General features: G+C 46.3%; 1 long non-coding RNA gene across 3 annotated transcripts; it reads left to right on the top strand.

Annotated features, from left to right (window-relative positions):
- The first annotated feature begins 1,727 nt into the window (after positions 1-1,727).
- LOC110341037 lies at positions 1,728-14,522 on the top strand. Of its 3 annotated transcripts, XR_005869678.1 has the most exons (5): positions 1,728-1,746; positions 2,626-2,722; positions 5,008-5,203; positions 12,856-12,960; positions 13,738-14,522. It is a non-coding gene; the product is annotated as an uncharacterized LOC110341037 (long non-coding RNA). The 3 variants fall into 3 exon arrangements; XR_005869662.1 differs by lacking the exon at positions 1,728-1,746 and having other exon boundaries at positions 2,591-2,722; positions 12,769-12,960; XR_005869648.1 differs by lacking the exon at positions 1,728-1,746 and having other exon boundaries at positions 2,593-2,722.
- The last annotated feature ends 2,445 nt before the right edge of the window (positions 14,523-16,967 follow it).

Genomic DNA, 16,967 nt, shown 5'->3' with positions numbered 1-16,967 from the left:
ACTCCAAATGGATGAGGATTCCCCTAAGAATCTCATACTGGAGGGGAAAGTACAGCTGTGTCAGAGATTTCACACAGCTTTAACAACTTGTCAGACCAAACTACAAGATGAGATGGAGGTCTACACAATAATGGGTCAATGATGAAAAGGACCACCCCTTGACCTAGACTGCTTAGGTATGAATATCCTTGGCCCTCTATTTAAGTGTTAATCTCACTTCAGGATTCCAAAGACAGACTATGGGGTTGTGACCCAAGTCTGGATCCCCAAATTATGACCACTAGACTGAATGCCTTCCATCCTTCCCAAGTGGCAACAGCAGCAGTGACAGCAGCAGTAGGAGCATAGAGCAGCAGTGTGGGGAGGGTGTTTTTATAGCAGGGAGGCTTGGGGAATTCCAAGCCTATAGGTTTGTGATTGGCTTCTCCCCCTTCCCCCCCCAATGCCCTCCCAGGGAATTCCCAAGTTTATAGGCTTGGGATTGGCTGCCGCCCCCCCCCTCCTGGGGTGAGGGGAATTCCAAGTTACAGGTTTAGGATTGGCTGCCCCCTCTGGGCTAAGGTCAGGAAAGGGTCAATGTACATCTCTAGGCTAGGGAGTTACTTTCCTAGGCTTAAGATCTATAGGGAGTCCTACCTCTAGACTAGAGGTTACTACTTTCATACTCAAGGATTGGTTGGTTTTCCCTGCTCAGGGATTGGTTGGTTTTGTGTCAGGGCAGAGATGGCTCTGATTTTAGGGCCAAACTGTGTTTCTTTCTCTGGTCCATGTTAGCTTTTAGGTGCTAGTTTTAGGACCAGAGCATATTTCTTTAACTGGCTCTGACTCTAGGGGCAAAGTGTGTTCTTTTGGCTCTGGTTTCACAGTCAGGGTGTTTTTCTCTGGCTCTGGGTTCAGGGATAAAGTGTTTCTTTCACTGGCTCAGGTCCCAAATCCAGGATGTGTTTCTTTCACTGGCTTAGGGCTTAGAGTGGGGATGCTCTGGGATTGTGTTAGGTTATGGATCTTAGATCTGCTGGGGCCTGGGTCTCTCAGAGGCGTCACTGGATCTCCCTGGGTGGCCATATTGAAGAACACCCTTCCTGCTCTCCACTATTAATCTCCTTTAGTTGGCTTATTGAGGCTGGGCGACTGAATCTGACTTAGGGCACAGGCTACAACTTCAAGTTCAGTCATAGTAGAACTCTTAACTGGAGTCAGGACTGGAGGCTTGCACTGGTGCTGAATGCGTAGATAATATATTTAGAAAGCCATCCCTGGGCCTCCTGGAAGCTGGAACCCGTAGCATCACTGTTGAAAGGCAGATACGATGGGCACACACACGAGAGCCCATCTACCTACAGTTCCTTGATCTATGGTTGGAGATCGGGAGAGTTGAGAGGCAAATGAAAAGTCCTGAGTGGGGGCCTGGCAAGGTAGAGTGCAATGACTGCGAAAGAACTCCAGCAAGAGCTGGATCCTGGCGCCAGAGACTCAGCCCCTGCCTCATGTCTGCCTAGAGAGCTGGGCATGAGCCTGCGTTAGGAGAGGAAAGGCTTCCAGCTGTTCTCTATCAGCCCAAGGCAGTGGTCGGAGCCTGAGATCTGTCTGGACTTTGCAACCCTGGAAGGCTATGCTGCTTGCAGCAGACCAAAGGGCTGCCAGGAGGCCCCAGAAATGCCTGAGAACAAAGAGGCAGTAAACACAGGCCGAACCCTTTTACCAACTGGCTGTGTCCCAAACCAAAATGAGAAATGAATTGCTGGGGTAAGCAAGACTCTCTCTCTCTCTCTCTCTCTCTCTCTCTCTCTCTCTCTCTCTCTCTCTCTCTCTCTCTCTCTCTCTCTCTCTGTGTGTGTGTGTGTGTGTGTGTGTGTGTGTGTGTGTGTATGCGTGCCCATCCATCTGTGTCCTAAGTTGTTAGGAAAGAAAACCCTGTTTTAAATAGGAATGTTTAGTTTGGACCATTGAAAGCTGTGGACAAATGAATATAATAGCAAATTTGGTTTCTACAAATTTGTCTACTAAAACATTGTTCTGATGAGGCTGGGAAGTATTGGCACCCTAAGTTTTATACATGAAGCCAAAGGTTGCTGAGGTCGAGAGTGTGTTTTCTGAAGAGGGAAGGTCATGCTCAGTTTAAGCAGTGGCCTCTTTGGCTGTCATCTTTGCAAAGTATCGCTGATGAAACAGGCTCCTGGGAGTGGGTGGGTACTTTCTCTAACTTTTAAATAACACAGTTTCTTTGCCCTTATGGGGCAAAGAAAGAAGCTGATGTTTAGAATCAGAACACAAGTCTCTCAGAGGGGATCTGGTCTTTTAACCCAAACCACGCTGCATTAGCTGCTTTTTCTATGTGAAATACAAATGACCAGGCCAGTTGAATGTTCATCAATGGGATGTGCAAATGACTTCTTAATTATTCACATTTTTCTTCAATATTGAGCCTTGAACTTAGGGCTTTGTGTATGTTAGATGAGCACTTTACTACTGTGGTGGTTTGTAAGAAAATAACTCCCAAAGGGAGTAGCACTATTAGGGGGTGTGGCCTTGGAGGAAGTATGTCACAGAGAGGGTGGGCTTTGAGGTCCCCTTTGCTTAAGTTACATGCAGTATGACACTCAGACTCCTTCCTGTTGCCTGCAGATCAAGATGTAGCTCTTTCAGCTCCTTCTCCAGCACCATGTCTGACTGCAGGCCATCATGTCCCACCACGATGTTCATGAACTAAACCTCCGAAAGGGTAAGCAACCCTAATTAAATGTTTTCCTTTATAAGAGTTGCTGAAAGCTCGGTATCTCTTCACAGCAATAGAAATCCAAACTAAGACAACTACTAAGGTGTGTTTTGGGCCTATTTATTTATTTATTTATTTTTATACATTCACTTAAAATTTATTTATTCTTTCACAGTTTTATGTAATGTCCTTTCGTTGTGTTCTCCTCCTCATCTCTCTTAACCTCTGTCCCTCCTGATGAGCCACTCCTTCCCAGGAAGTTTTCTTCTGACTATATTATCTAGAGAGAGAGAGAGAGAGCGTGCATGCGTGTACACGCACACATTCACACACCTAAGTTTAATTAAGGATGCTTTCGTGAGCATGTGTGAGGGGTTATTTACTTGAGAAAGAGCAACTCACCAATGGATGTGATTCCTCCTCCTCCAGCAACCATTAATGACCCACAGGTTCTAGGGGGCACCCATGCCTTCCACTTGTCCATGTGCTGATGGATCCAGTGTGAGTTCATGGTGCAAACCCCCGTCATGTCCAAAAGGACAGTGTTGCATCATGCTCTTTCCCATCTGTTGCCTCCCACATTCTTTATGTTACATGCTCTTCTGTGTCCCCTGAGCATGGAATGTAGGTGTTCCGTTTAAGCCTAAGCTTTCTGTAGTTACATAGTCTCATCAATTCAGTCTGTATCAATAGTTACAGGATACCTGCAAGCAGTAGCTGTTCTGATCAAAGCTGAAAGCAGCCTTAATCTATGGGTCTAAATGTCAATATTTAGTTGGCAATTGGGCTGTATGTCTACTTTACAAAACAACAGTAGTTCCCTCCTCCCTCAGGGTTTATGTCCTCCCAAATCATGGGCTTTTAACTAGGATACCAGGACCAGACATGAAATCCCTTCTGTGGAGCAGGCCTCAATCAAAGGCATTTGGTTACCTCCATAACAATCATCCCACCGTTGCATCAGTGGGAACATTTCATTCCATCTTATATTTATTTATTTATTCATTTATCTATTTATTTTTATCTTGAGACAAGGTCTCATGACATTGCTTAGGGTGGCCTTGAACTCACTTGATAAACTAGGCAGGCACTGAACTTGCAACCTTTCTGTCTTAACCTCCCTAAAGCTTGGCTTACAGGTCCGCACCAACTAACCTAGATAATGTTTTGGTTTAATTGAATTTCAGCTGAGTGTGGTTCTCAAGAAGAATATCCAGCTGGCGAGGGATAGAGCCAATTTCTATATCTTCAGTGCTTTTATTTTTCTTATTGTTCACTATGGCAAGATAAATATGATGCCATAGACCCCACCCCTCAGACTTCGTAAACTCATGTATATACTTTAAACATGAACACCTCACCTATGTTGCTACTTGCGGTTTTCTACTTTTTGGACTGAAGTCAGGCCATGCATATGTGGTTTTTGATTGAGCTGGTGTTTTGGGAGGAGGCTCAGTGTGTGAGGGCTTTCCCATGCAGTATGAGCTTGAGGGATAGCGTAAGTCACAGCCTGAGGATGTTGGCAGGGCAGTTCACCATCTGGGAAGTTCTCTGGCCTTCTTCCATGAAGGGCTTGCTTCAGAGGTTCAGTGGGATCTTTACGAGATTGCAATGCCTGTCTTGAGGGAACAAGCTTAACCAGAACAAGGGCCCAGCAGAATACACTGTTTTGGTATCACAGGTGAGGCTGAACTCCACAGTCAACTCCACATAAAATAACACCATCTACATAATTTTCCTTTCTTTCTTTCTAAAGGTTTATTTTTAACGATATGTATGTGTCTGTCTGTCTTCTGTCCCTGTGTGGGTAGAGTACAAGTGCATGGGTGCCAGAAGAGTCAGATGCCCTAGGGGCTGGAGTTCTGAGAGGTTTTGAGCCACCACGTCATTGTTGGGAACAGAACCCTGGTCCTCTGGAAGAGCAGTCAGTGCTCTCTGCTGTTGAGCCATCTCTCCAGCCCCATAACTGCTCTCAAGAAAACTGTTCAAGTGAAGAAAGAAACAGCAGCCACCAAATGTCTTTCTATGTTTTTACTCATATGGCCATTCCCATGGACTAGCCTTCAGGTTTATCTGTTAAAAGGCAGAATATCCATGGTGCACCACAAGAATATAAAAAAGCAAGAGAGTTGTGAAACTCGGGCCATCTGACACTCACTAGCACTGGTTTTTAAAAATAAGATGAAGGTGACAGTCTTCAAACTCTATACTTTTCAAGATGGGGACGGGTGGTGCAAAGAAGGAAAGCTATTTGCTTCAACTTACACACTGGATTGTTTGTTCTTCAACAGCTATGCTGCAGCTGTTACATCTGGGTGTTGTTCTGAACATTTGGGGTACAGCAAGAGCAAAACTATGGCAGATCCCTGTGTTCATGGAGCTCACATGAGGGCTAACTGCTGAACTACAAATGCCAGGCTTAGCTTCTAAAGCTGCAGGCTGGAAAAGCCACACCTCGAAGCATTGGCCAAGGCCAGGTTTGTTATGGTAAGTTCTGTAGAACCCTGTGAGTTCCATAGGAATTGGTGCTTAAATCTCTCTTGTTCCACCCCTATTTCATCTATGTATGGGGGTGTCTGAGAACCAGGAGCTTTTTACTGAAGACAATGAATCTATCTGCCCTTTGTTATTAAATTCTTATGCCTTCTGGAGCAAAAATTATCCCTGTTTCCGTGGGGACCAGGCTCTCAGTGCACGTGGTCTGCTTCAGTGCTATGCACATTGCAGATGGGAAGCCCTGTGTTTTCGATTCATGCAGTACAGTTTGAGCTATATTCAACAGAGGACAGGAACTGTGGAGAGACTCTCCAAGCAAAGGTTTCTCTTTGGTGTTCTCTGTGGGCACCACTTAAAATCAAACACCATGCAAAGCCGCCTTTCTTTGTTCTTGGCCCTTCAAAGAACTGGCTTATTTAAATGCCTCCCAAACAATGAGTGGATCAGTGAAAAGATCCCAAGACCAGGACTTAGGAAAACTGGTTTTGGATCTTGACTCTGTGGATAAGTAGCTGGTGTCTGCTGGAGTCTTGGTGCGCAGAGTCTCTCTATCTCTGTCTTAAGTAAGAAGATAAACTCTCAATTCCCAAATCGCAGATGGCCTGAGTTTGGGAATTCACTGGGACAGAAATATTGATAGTTTGTAACCTATGATATAGTTCTGTCTAGTAAAGAACTGTATGAACAGCCAAAAATGGAATCAACTCCAACTTTTTGTGGTGTGCTTAGGGGGTGAATAGAAGAAGAGACATCCACGATTGTTATTGTTGCACTGTTATCAATCATTTACCAAGCTCTTGGAATAACCAGGCACTGCTAAAGTGCTTTGTTGTGCTACGTCCTCTGTCCCCCCAGCAACACGGTGATTTGGTTCTTTCTGTTCTCAACAATAAACCCATGGTAACAGAAGGCAATTTAGCTCACCCAGGCTCACAGGCTTAACAGGTGACAGAACAGAATCAAAACTGGGTCTGTATGGTTTCAAAAATCTATGTTTTAGAATCTGTTGATTTCAATGTCAAATGGGCACATGGTATGTGTGTGCGAGCACATACACACCTGCAGTTGTTGCTGTCTTGGGGTGAGAACATCTTGTCCATCTGTCCATCTTCCATCCCCTTTATTTCTGCAGTAGGAAGGTCTGTTCATTTCCCAGAGGATACCAGAGTCTGTCAAGAATCCAGAGCTCAGCTGGGTGTTGTTAGTGTACGCCTTTAATCCCAGCACTCAGGAGGCAGAGGCAGGCGGATCTCTGTGAGTTCAAGGCCAGCCTGGTCTACAGAGTGAGTTTCAGGACAGCCTCTAAAACAATACAGATAAACCCTGTCTCTAAAACAAAAAAACAAAAAAACAAACAAACAAAAAAAAAACAATCCAGAGCTCATACAAAGCCCCTCCTTGTCAGTCCTGCCTCAGCCCAGCCAAGGTGTGAGAGCAGCTAGGCACTTTGCAGAAAGGCAGGCTAACATGCAGGCCAGGTCAGAATTGCAGCTGAGTTTGTCTGACCTAAGGGCCTCCATAATTAGACCCTGATGATTTGTGTATAAGAACCAAGGGGGATTGATCCCCAGAGGGAAATAGACAGGTGCAACTTCCAGAACTTTTGTGACCCTTAACTCCAGTTGCCAGATGTCTCTTAATACTAATTTTTTTAAAGGCAATTTCATTCAGGATTCCAATCTCAGGGTTGGAATTTTCAGCCCTGGTGAGGAGGAGCACACAGTGAGACCCAGGAGATGTTGATTTCAAATGAATTCATCTTGCTTTCTGTTCACATTAACAAAGCTGCCATTGATGGGCACCGAGGGCATGAAAACCCAGAGCACATAAACCGGAAGAAGAAAATGAATCAGAAGATCGTGGCTTTGGGGACACATTGGCTGAGTCCTCTGTGTGCTCCCAGGACTTCATTCCACACCAGTAGCGCTGTCCTGTGCAGGACTGTGCTGATAACTCACGTGCAGACATCACTTCTGCTGGCAGACAACCTTCCAATCTCCCGAGTCCTTTTACAGCAAGTGCCCATGCGTTCATGTGTGTACCATAGTCTAGTGGCCAGAATTCTTTGTTACAGCAGATCTAACAGACCTGAGTGGCGTGCGTGCGTGCGTGCGTGCGTGCGTGCGTGCGTGTGTGTGTGTGTGTGTGTGTGTGTGTGTGTGTGTGTGTACTCTGCAGGCCCTGGGTCACACACTTGCCCGCTTGCTGTCCACACTGATTGCTATCAGGACAGTTTTACTGCAGACCTACTTTCTAAAAGATCATATACCTTTTCCCGTTACCATGGGTTTATTGTTGAGAACAGAAAGAACCAAATCACCGTGTTGCCGGGGGGACAGAGGACGTAGCACAACCAGATGCTGTTGTTTGCCCATGTTGCTGGGTATGCTAAACAACTATATAGCCCTCGGGTTCTCCATATCACCCTCCATTGCTATGGCTTAAGCCTCAGTGAGCCCCGCAGACCCCTCTGAACCGCGCAGTCTGTACCGAGGGGAACTGAGAGATGATGCTTTTGTTCCAGCCCTGAGCACCTGGCTGAGGTCCCAGGAACCTATACCAGAAACCAGCGAGTGTGACCTCTCTAGTCTCCGTCTCAGTCACTGAAAAGTATTAAAGTAGGCATGTTATTTGAGAAGTGTTGAGTTGGAGAAGACAAAGGGACCCTCTGACTCCAGGAGTGTGTAGTCTTTGTTGCTATAAGGCTAAGAAGCTCAGGGAACTGCCATCAAGGCAGATGTTGGGGGGGGGTGGGAGACCTCCGGGTGCATTGGAAGGGCTCCCCCCTACAGTTCCATCTCCCAGTGAATGCGGTTTATACCTGAAGGACACAAATCTGGGATTCGCTAAATAAAACCACCAGAAACCAAGGTCAAAAGGACTGAGGCTGAGAAGAGCAATACAAGTAAGTGCCTTGGAATCCCTCCTGGTGAGCAATGGCAAGACTCAGGGAAGCCCCCCCCCCCCATGGTGGCTCTGGTTGAATCACATACAGTAGAACAACGGGGCTGTTTCTCTGGAGTCATTTGTCAAGCTGACATGCCTGACCAGGGTTATTTAGGGCTTTCCAAAGATGTTCCCCTCCCTCCCCCCCTTCAGGAAGCACCTGCACAGAGTTGCGCTATGATTTTGCTCAATAGCACTTTGAGATCCCTTAAGGCCATCAATTACCTTTCTGTCCCCGCTGGAAAGGACTTTGGCTGAGGTAAATCAAGGGACACTGGGAGAGAAGGATGAAGAGGAAGAAGATGGGGCCTGCCCTTGGTATCTAAGCCTGGACACCATTGGGAGGTGGCTCTCCATTGATTTCTGTGAGAGTCTTTCAGGCAAGTGCTGTCTGCATCCTTGGCTACCTGGACCTGGATAAAACTGGATTGATGAGGTTCTGGGACAGGAGGTCCTGTGGTTCTCAACCTTCCTAATGCTGTGACCCTTGAATACAGTCCCCCAGGTTGTAGAGACCCTAACCATAAGATTATTTTCGTTGTTGCTTCCTAACTGTAATTTTTCTACTGCTATAAATCATAACGTAAATATCTGATATGGGGCCTTCTAAGGGGTCGTGACTCACAGGTTGAGAACTGCTGCACTACAGGAAAAGCAAGCCTGTCAGATGTGTGTGACTGGAGTAAATCTGGTCTTACGATTCACGTGACTTGAGGGAGAAGGAAGTCTGGAAAGGAATCTGAAGAAAAAGCATTGACATAGCTGGACTTGGAGAGGGCACTCGGGGGTGTTGAGTCTAAGGAGGGCTAGGGAGGAACCAAGAATCAGCCCTGGGTATGGGGAGACTGGGCTGCAGCTGTTCATCGCTGGCCCCTCCCACTGACAGCGCAGTGAGGGTCAGAATGGTGTCTCCGGTTTTGCTTTCTGTGTGCTGAGTTACCGTGCTGTGTCTCTTCACGAGTGGTAGGTTTGTTTCCTAGAGATCTGTATGAAAGAAAGCGACACCTTCCCACTTGGAGAGGTTCATGCGACTCCTCTAAGTTTACATTGCCCCAAACTCCAGCTCAATCTTTGTATCTACTGCTTCTAAGTGGACGTTCGTCTCTGGCTCTTTGGATCCACTCTGTATATGGAGGTCCACTCACCTCCCTTAAATTCCTCTTGAGCTGTGACTGTATTCTACTCAGAAAACAGTGAAATGTGTGCTAGTCATCTTTCATTTGATATAATAAACACCAGAGATAATTATTAATTTATAGGGATGAATGGTCTAAGACCCTCCCTCCACGTCCCACCAGTTAAACACTCCTCTTCCTGGGGTTGCTCCACCCTGGGGACCAAACCTAGTGCATAGGGTACACATGAGAGCAACACCTATCCATTCCTTTGCCCACCGAGCGCCTGTGATACTCCTGCCATGCCACTGAGCTTTGGGAAAACACTATGGCACAAAATACAGCAGGGCCTCCAGGAGCTCATTCAGGCTTTGTCTCTTTGTATTGGAATCTTAAGGACCCCCATCATGTGGCTTCTTTATGCCCCTAGGATATCAGGACATACAAAACTTTCTCTCCCATCCTCCTCTTGCATTGGTATGCCCATAGCACTCCAGCTTTTCATCTTCTCACGAGTTCCTCAAGAGACCATGTAGATCCCATGTAGAGTCCATGTAGATCCCATGTAGAGTCCATGTAGATCCCATGTAGAGCCAATGCAGAGTCCATGTAGATCCCATGTAGAGGCCATGTGGAGCCCATTTCTCCTCTGAGGCCAACCCAAGTCCTCTTCCTTTAGGATAATTATGGTGGCCACTTGGGGCTTATAATTCTCTAGCAGCTGGGCTCCCCAGTGCTCCTCAGGTGGCACTGCAAGGCTTCTGAGAAGAGATAGAGAGCACCTGGGAGTTTCTGGAATCTTCCCCAGGGCTCCTGTTCCTGCATTCAATTGGACAGGCCCTGAGGCACCTGTACTTCAGTGGACCCTCCCTGCCTAGTCAGCGTTCTGTTCTGAGTGGTGTGCCAACAGCTCAGGGCCAGCTAGATCTGCCACGACACTTGGTACCGGCAAGAAAAGGGAGTGGCCGTTACATTGCAGACCTCAAGGGAGAGAGGCTTGGGGACCGTTTTATAAGGGGGTCTTGTTTTACTGGTATGGAAACCAATGCACACAAAGCCACAGAGCATAGTGACATGAGACCCAGATCTGTTCTCCTTGTGCACACCGCTGTTTCTCCACAGCCCAGTCTCTGGAATCATCAAGAGCTTCCAAGATGAAGCACAAAGTGGGTTTGTTTCCTGTTGTGACGGCAGCAACAACCCGTCCTTCCTACCAACACACAAATTTATCGGATCAGTCAACACAAATGTGCCATCTTATAGTCTGTAGATTACAAGCCCAACATGGGTTGCACTGAACTAAAGTCAAAGCTGGAATTATAGGGGAGAAACAATATCCTTGTCGTTTCTGTCTTTTAGAGACTTCCTGCCTCTCTTGGCTCATGGCCTCTTTTTCCGTCTTCAAAACTTGCAATGCTAGAGTAAGTCCTTCTCATGAGGTGTCACTTCGCCTCGCTTCTCTTCCCCTCTAAGGATCTGATTACATTGCCCTCCCCAAAGTGATGCGTGGCACTCTCCCATTCTAAGTCATTTTAATGGTGGCCTTAACTTCTCTGGGATGTAACTCCATATTCACAGGGAGTGGAGTACTTTTTGGGAGTGGTGGTGGGCATGATTTTCCCTACCTCTGGGATGGAAAGCAAACAATTCTCTCTCTGTCTGTCTCTGTCTGTATGCATTTCTATGTCTGTCTTTCTCTAATTCTTTGTGATCTGAAAATTTTGCTCTAAAGATTTTCTAGATGGTTGTATTTCTCCCATGCTTCTCCTATGGGCTGTGAGTTAGGGAATCTGACAAAGATTCAGAGGAAAGGAATGGTAATGCTGACAAACACAGACAAGGAGACACCATGTGACACAATGAGATGAAGACCAAGGACAGAGTCCTAGTTTCTAAAGACTGGGAATTCCTAGCCCACACAGGGTGACTGACACTAAACACCTCAATGGGGCCCTGCATCGGAAGCTCTGCTGGCCACTAAACCGGTTCCTAAGAGTGAGGGGAGGTTCAGTGCTCTACCTCAGGCTAGGGTGACCACAGACCCATTACCTCACAGAATCTAGATCAGTGGTTCAATCTGTGGGACACGACCTCTTTGGGGGTCAAATGACCCTTTCACAGGGTCACCTAAGACAACCAGAAACACAGATGTTTGTGCTCTGATTCATAACAGTAGCAACATTACAGTTATGAAGTGGCAATGAAAATAATTTTATGGTTGGGGTCACCACAACATGAGGAACTGCATTAAGGGGTCACAGCATTTGGAAGGTTGAGAATCACTTCGTAGGTGGATCTTAGGTGTTTTCTTCTTTTTCCTCATGCAGTGAATGACCCATAGACCTTTGAACACCTGCCATCCCTCTTTCTTGTTCAGTTCTGGTTGGAGGTAGGAAATTATTTAGGTTCCTCTGTATTTCTATCTCTCTAAGTCTATGGGTTTTTTTTCTGCAAAAATCCAGATTTCATCTGTAGTTTTTAATGATATTTGGCAATGGTAAGAAAATCAGACAAACCCTTATTTTGGTCCTTTCTAGGATGGCGGGACAGTGACTGTCGCTGTACCTTTGTGGGGGTATGTGAGATCCAGGTCACATGTACATGTGGCCCCCTCTGATGGAACAAAGAGGGTGGGGAAGGAACTGCCTGTTGTGACTCAGTGGTCTTTGCAGGTCCCCTTCTCAGGTGTTGTAATGGCTGTTGTTGAATTACATTTAAATAGGCCTGGGGGTGGGGAATGACACAGGAAGGTAAACTGCGTAGCTAACTCACTCTTCCCTTAGGGGCTGACGGGGGTGGGAGTGGGGAAGTGGGGACAGGTAGAAGTCACAGGCTATAGGGAGATAAGTGTGTTGGTGACTGAGGAACTCTGGCCAGCCTGGCAAACATGGCTTGGCAGGCTCGCCCTTCTTCCCCAGTAACTGTCTTGCTAAAACTATTACATTGCATCTCTAAAGCTGCCAGCAAGGTCTACACCCTTACTTAATCACTTCTTCCTGAGGCTGACTACCAAGGTCCAGCTATCAAAGCACTGCAGTCCAGCCTTCAGAAGCCCCCTTTGGCTCACCTAATTAACATGCCCAAATAAAATTAAACACCTCATCCTAACATGGTGTTTCCCCTTTTCCCTTTATAAACCACCATTTGCCTGTGGGTCACATCTGTCTCCTCTCTATCCAGAGGCAGTCCATGGTCCTCAGGAACTAACACCCCTTTCCCTCTCCCTTGCTCCCGTCCCTTTTCCCTTGTCCTCTATCTCCTGTGTTTGTCTCTTATCCCCTGCCCTCTGTGCGGAGAACTCGGCCGTGGGGGTCCTGAGCCTATGCTTGTCCTTTCAGTGATCACATCCTCACCTCGTGGTAGGACACGGTCTGGGAAAATGACCACAGGCAGAAGTGAGGAGGAGTGTGGGCAGCGCACCCTAGAGTTGTAGCATCTCTATCTGCTACCGGTTCTCCTGGTTTTGTCTCAGGAACAAATACATTTCAATTTTAGGTTTTCTTTGATTCAAGATGTGCTTTTTCCATTTGCAACTCCTAAGTCCTGGACAACTTTTATTCTTGGCTTTCCTGTTTTCTCAAGACTCTGAAAGGCAAACTGAAGATGATGAACGATTAGAACAGAGTCCACCCCGTCCGTGATGGTTTTGGAGGACAACTGGCAAAAAGACAGTGAGAACTAACCCAGGTGAGATATCCCGGAGGTGTCTTCATGAGCACCCTGTGGTTCTGTGTGTTTCCTCTCTCGCCCCTTGGATTCCATCTTAGTTCAAATGGATCATGGCTCCAACCCACACAGACTAACGCTAACCCTGGAAACCCCAGGGAGTGTGCTTCTGTTCTGTGATATATATGGCGTATATCCCAAGCACAGATCAGACATTTAGAGAGTGTTTAACAGACAAACTTGGTTTCCTTGAAATATTTTTACATTTATTTACTCATTTGTGTGTGGGGAGGTGAGGCACACACTTGATGGCATGCTTGCAGAGTCAGGGGACCATTTGCTGGAGTTGGTCACCACTCTCCTTCTACAATGTGAATTCCAGGGAACGAACTAAGATCTTCAGGCATGGTCCCAAGTGCCTTTGCCCACTGAGCCATCTCCCTGGCAACAGAGAGGAAGGAGAAAGGACTAGAGAAGGGGTAGAGAGGCAAGAAAGGTAGACAAAGAATGAGCGAGACAGACACAGTTTCATCGGTTAAATGCTGATTAGATATGGCTTACATGTAAGACTATACTAGCTTCAACTTGTCATCCGGAAGCAAGCAAGAAGAAACCTTATTGTGATGACAGATGCTAAGAGTTAGGTGTGTCTGGCTTTAGAAAAAACTCCTAGGTAGACAGGCAAGCAGAAAAGCCAATGGGCAATTACTCATATGGGCTGTTGAGGGAGGAACAAGGAAGGTTGGACCCACATTTTAACCAGAAGTTAAATGAAAGCATATGGAAACTGTTTTTCAGATTCTCGTGTAAAGCTGGGAACAGCACACAAAGAGGCCGTGGTGTCTCCCTCAGAGGGAGCCTGTGAAGAAAAGCTAAGCTCGCCTTGTGGTTGTGGGGCCAGGTTTGTTTGTTCGCCTCTACCAAGCTGCAGCCACATCTGCTTTCCACTAACGTGGGGGAAGCGAGCTGTCCCCTTGGACCTCTGAACATCTTAACGTGATGCCTGTGGCCCTCACATTGTTTCCTGGAGGAGTTAGTGTTTGTGTGTTCCTTTCCCGAAGAAAGGGTTTAGTATGTTTCTTTATTTCTGCAAAATTCAATTGAACAAAACTGTCCGTGGCTTTTCTCAAACTTTGAAACTGTCCCAGATTTGGACACAGTGTTTATTTGTGCTGTTGTGAGACAGGATGGATCTGAAAGGCCAAAAGACACCTGAACTTTTGACTCTACTCTTAGGCTCAGGCAGCCGAGTGTGCATTGTTCTATCTTAAAAATGGAAAACAAGGAACTATTCATATCTTGTTTTCAGAGCCTTTCCCCCTCTTGGAGACTGTGCCCCCACCAAGTGCCTCCAAACACCCCAGGAAACCACCGCATCATTGTGAAAAGACTAATCGCCACACACCACTTGGTTTTCCTTCCTGGACGTCATGGGCCAGAACCCTGTGGTTCCCACGTTGTTTCTGTCATCGCTCCCCAGGAGTGTTAGCTGTTATGCTGAGCCCGGGTGGGACAGCCTGTCTCAACTCCAGCCCTTATGTAAGTGGCTGTGGAAGAACTGGCAATAACTAAACATTTTTCTAGTCCTTGTTTTCTCTGTAGCCTTGAAAACTTTTTCTCAGGCTTCTTCAACAGGACAGCGAAGTCCCTTCTTAGAAACAAGACTCATGCTGTAGGTCTAGATTCTAAAATCAGAACAAAGGAAGCTGAGATGATCAAAGATTCCAAGTTGTTGAGAGCTCAGGTTTGTAGGCAACTTCTTTTACAAGCCTGTGTTTCAAAAGGCCAGACCACATAACCACACTATAGGTAACCACAGAAAAATTGCCTGGCCATTGTAGGACCATAGGTAAAGGGTCATCAGACCATAGGAAGAACAGGGGCTAACCTGGGAATGGAGAAGCGATGTCAAGGTTCCCAGTACCAAAATTAGACTCAATGTATGGAAAAAGTACATTTGTATGTACGAGTGCCATGTAACCATATACTTGTAGAAACCACGTTTCTTTGAGCTATTCCATCTTGGGAACTCGAAGGAAGAATGATTTATGATATCTGTCTCAAACTATTCTGCTTTTAACTCCCATGACAAAATTTAGTGGCGAGCTAACTACAGTTCCTCCCATCTGAGGGAAGCATCCGGTGGGTGTCTCACAGGGAGGCTAAAATGGATGGGGGAACTCCTGGGAACCATCGCTGCTGTTCCCTAGCAGTCACCGTGAATTCTGCCTGGCCCTTCTCTCTAATTCCTGCAATCATGTCCCCCGTGAGGGGTCAGCAGAAGGCCCTTTTTGCTGTCGGGTCTTGCAGTAGCTACAGTGGTAGACTAACTCCCTGCTTTGAAGGCCAGGCTAGCTGAAATCATCTCACAAGGAGCTACTAAGTGGGTTCATTGCTTAGGAGGCAGGAGTGAGAAGTGCTCTTTAATACTAGCATTAGGGAGACAGAGGCAGGAGGATTTCTTTGAGTTCCAGGCCAGCCTGGTCTACATAGTGAGTTTCAAGACAACCAGGGCTATATAGCCTGTCTCAAAGAAAAACCCAAAAAACAAAACACCATACATATACGTGTGTGCATGTGCACGCGCGCACACACACACACACACAATTTTTTAAAGCTGAGAAGCATTCATAGTTTCCTTTGGGTACCCACAAATCTCTCAAGATCCCTGAGAGAGGACTTCATTTTGGAAATGTTGCTCTGGGTCTAAGAAATCTATGTGTCTTGTCATTTGTCTTAGTTAGGGTTTCTATTGCTGTGAAGAGATATGACCATGCAACTCTTATAAAGGAAAATATGTATTTAGGTGGCTTACAGTTTAGAGGTCTAGTCCATTATCATCATGGAGGGAAGCATGGCATCATGCAGCAGACACGGTGAGAGTTCTGCATCTTGTGCAGGCAATGGGAAATGAACTGTCTCATTGGACATGGCTTGAGCATGTATGAGACCTCACATCCTGCCTCCACAGTGACGCACTCACTTCCTCCAACAAGGCCACACCTCCTAATAGCGCCACTCCCTTTGGGGGCCATTTTCTTTCAATCCACCACAACACTGTTTTCATAACAAGGAAGAGAGAGCCACCTGGGAGGAGCGCAGTTGGCGTGGTCACTCATAGCTACATGAGTTATAGGGGTATGTTAGTCAGCTTTCGTTCATATAACAAAACTCCCCAGTTGATCAGCTTTCGAAGAGGAAAGGCTTCCTTCACCACACAGTTGTGGAAGTTTTGAGTTCACAGTAGGAAATCTGTGACAAGGCAGCTCATTTTGGCAGAGGACTCATTGTGGAGTAAGCTGCTTACTTCAAGACAAGCTGGCCAAAGAGAAAGAAAAGACCAGCTCCCCAGGGGCCCTTTGAGCACAGGAGCCATACCACCTTAGACTTTTCATTAAGCCCCATTTTCTGAAGATTCCACTGTATCACAATAGTGCTGCAGTCTGGAGACAAGCCTTTGGTATGGAGGGGACAACACGAAGGTTATTCATTTAGTGGGCACTTATCAATATCATAGTAGGGCTCAGTGCCAAAAAAAAAGAAAAAAGAAAAAAGGGCTTGTTGAGAAATTAAGCATTTATGGGTGATAGTAATTGAGTAGCAGAGAAGTGAGTAGCCTACATAACCACAGAAGTCTTTTGCTCACCATGCCACTATGACAATTACAATGTTCGTATAAAGTCATTTTGAGAGTGGAGTGTCCAGACCATGACACTGAAGGCTGTGCGATATAGTGAAGGAAAGAGAGATGCTACCTGGCTGAGGCTAACGAGGCAGGTGTTCCTTGTAAGCAAGCACTACCTAGAGGGTCACTTTGAATAACAGGCGTTTTCCCAAGTACTTTCCATAGGTGAAATCGTTTCATACACACACGGGACCATAAACACCACTAATCTCCACAATGGCAATACAAAGCAGGTACTCATTCCTCACAGCTTTTTAAAGCGAGGAAACCAAGGGATGGTGGAGTTTAAGGAAATGGTGATTTAGAGTCTGGCTCCCAGCTTTCTGATAAAGACCCTTTATTT

This window comes from Mesocricetus auratus, unplaced genomic scaffold, assembly GCF_017639785.1.
Source record: "Mesocricetus auratus isolate SY011 unplaced genomic scaffold, BCM_Maur_2.0 Super-Scaffold_2245, whole genome shotgun sequence".
In the NCBI taxonomy this organism is placed as follows: Eukaryota; Metazoa; Chordata; class Mammalia; order Rodentia; family Cricetidae; genus Mesocricetus; species Mesocricetus auratus.
Note: the sequence above shows the minus strand (reverse complement) of the source record. Positions and strands in the feature narration are given on the sequence as shown.